Source organism: Callithrix jacchus, chromosome 17 (genome assembly GCF_049354715.1).
Source record: "Callithrix jacchus isolate 240 chromosome 17, calJac240_pri, whole genome shotgun sequence".
NCBI classification, from domain to species: Eukaryota; Metazoa; Chordata; class Mammalia; order Primates; family Cebidae; genus Callithrix; species Callithrix jacchus.
Genome location: NC_133518.1, coordinates 677,501 through 680,000, shown reverse-complemented (window position 1 = coordinate 680,000; position 2,500 = coordinate 677,501). Strand labels below are relative to the sequence as shown.

General features: G+C 48.2%; 1 long non-coding RNA gene across 2 annotated transcripts in view; it reads left to right on the top strand.

The window, feature by feature from the left end:
• The window catches only part of LOC144579855 (uncharacterized), a 21,648-nt gene extending 19,282 nt beyond the window's left edge, over positions 1-2,366 (top strand). For both annotated transcript variants that reach the window (XR_013528311.1, XR_013528310.1), the window contains exons 2-3: positions 18-115; positions 1,824-2,366. This is a non-coding gene — a long non-coding RNA (uncharacterized LOC144579855). The remainder of the gene's footprint in view (positions 1-17; positions 116-1,823) is intronic.
• Positions 2,367-2,500: the final 134 nt, after the last annotated feature.

Here is a 2,500-nt window from a genome sequence, read left to right as displayed (position 1 = left end):
TTTGCCACATTCACCAGGCTGGTCTCGAACTCTCGAACCCCCGACCTCTTCATCTGCCCTGACCTCATGATTGCATCTCACGGCAACAGCGTCAACCGCCCCTTCCTGGACTCAGGTGATCTCATGGGCCCGGGAGGTAGATCGCACACTTGAATTTCCAGCCATGGTGTGTGTGTGTGTGTGTGTGTGTGTGTGTGTGTGTGTGTGTGTGTGTGTGTGTGTGTGTGTGTCCGTCTGTGTGTGTGTGTGTCTGTCTGTGTGTGTGTGTGGTCTGTGTGTGTGTGGTTTGTGTGTGTGTGTCTGTGTGTCGTATCTGTGTCTGTCGGTGGGTGTGTGTGCACGCGTGGGGCATACTCGAGGCCGGGAGGGGGCGGGGGGGCAGAAGGAAACCGTTTTTCGTGACCTTGGTTACCTTTTAACTTTCTTCCCGTCCTCGTTTGCTTGTTTCTTCTTACCGTTTCTTTTCACCTCTGTGTGTTACACTGATCCTTTCTTGGTTTCCTTCTTTTATGTACCTATGGATGGATTTCTTTAGAGGCAGGCGGGGGTCTCTCTCTGTCGCCCTTTTCTGTCTTCGATCTTATTTTCTGCACGCTGGTGTTTGTTTATATACAATACATTCACAGACTGTAAATAACATGCGGTATGATATATGCAAATAACCAGATAGGACGTAGGAAATGAAAGGAATAATTCTTCTACATCTATGTGTGTGCGAATATTTCATTTCATTCACTTTGGTACTTAATGACCACCTCCGTTCACACCGTCTTTGTTGTTTCTTATGGTTCCTTCACCCTTCCGTGTCCATGTCATTCTTACGTTTACGTTCGTTCATCTATTTAGTTTGAGGTCGGGTCTCAAGTATTTCTCTACATTCATTCATTCATTCATTCATTCATTTGGGGACAGCCTTGCTTGACTTTATCTGCCTGATTATGTAGAGGCTGGCTCGCATTTATTCATTCATTCATTTTATTATTTTTACTGCTATTTCTTTTTAAATAGAGACGGGGGGGGGGGGTTTCACCACGTTGGCCAGGCTGGTCTCGATGTGCTGACCTCAGGCGATCCACACGCCTCAGCCTCCCAAAGCACTGGGGGATGACAGGCCTGAGACACCATGCCCGGCTATTTGTTTATTTATCTATCAATGGATTTATTTAGAGGCAGGCACTTTCGTATTTATTTATTTATTTCGGGGAACACTCACATTTCTTTCTTTCTTCCTTTCTTTGGATGCTGGCTCGCATTTCTTTCTTTCTCTCTCTCTCTCTCTCTCTCTCTCTCTCTCTCTCACACACACACACACACACACACACACACACACACACACACACACGCAGTTTGGACCAAGCCGTCATCCCTCCTCAGGTCCCTCCCGTCCCCACTACCTGTGACCACGCCACCACAGGGGTTAACTATTGCATTGTTTTTAATGTATGTATGTGAGATGGGGTTTGAGGTTCCACCGTGACGCCCACCTGGTCCAGAACGCCTGCTCTCCAGAATTCAGCCTGCCTTGGCCTCTCACGGTGCTGTTATGGGCCTGAGTCACTGCACCTGACTCAATCTCTACTGGCCTGCCTGCCTGCCTGCCTGCCTGCCTGCCTGCCTGCCTACCTACCTATTGTCCGTTCGTCCGTGTCCGTCCGTCCGTCCGTGTCCGTCTGTCCGTCTGTCTGTCTGTTTGTCTTTCCCGTGTGTCTTGCCTATCACCTTCTTAGTAGGCATGTGGTCTCGCTTTGCGGTCCGCACTCTGGACACACATATTTCTTTTGAAACTTCGATGACGATGATGCTGCTGATGATCATTTATGCAGGTGGAGGTGGTGTCGAATGACAGATCGAGATGATCACAAACCTTTGCGCTCCAGCCGTTCTCCCACGTCGGCCTTTGAGACCGCTGCGATGACAGGCGTGAACGTGGAACGGGCCTGGTCGTATTTGTCTTGTGCGTTTCTTTCCAGTCCTTGTTTCCGGTCTGGACACACAGTCTATAATACGGGCGTTGCAAACTAAGACAATTTTCACACACATCTCACGATCCTACCTTTTCTTTCCAGTGCCACAAGCCACATCGAGGGTGGCGTGCCTGATCGCTCTCTGATAGTTGATTTATATAGTGCAGAAAGTGCTGACATTGGCCATGTGCACCTGTTTTTTTTTGTTTTGTTTTGTTTTTGGACGGAATCTCTCTCTCTCTCTCTCTCTCTCTCTCTCTCTCTCTCTCTCTCTCTCTCTGCTTTGTTGGGAAACTCTGTTCTTTAGGACGAATTTTCATACTCTGTGAAAATTTCCTCTTCAAACGAGCATCTCTTGAAACATGAAAATTATTTTAAAAATAAAGAGAAAGACAAAAGGCACACAGTGGAAATTTCTTTGGCTGCCTCCCAGGTTGTACCTTGGACCCAGTGGGAGGGAAGGAGGGAGGGAAGGAGGTAAGGAGGGAGGGAGGGAGCAGCAAGATTCAGTGGGTGGGTTAGATTTGCGGTTTTCG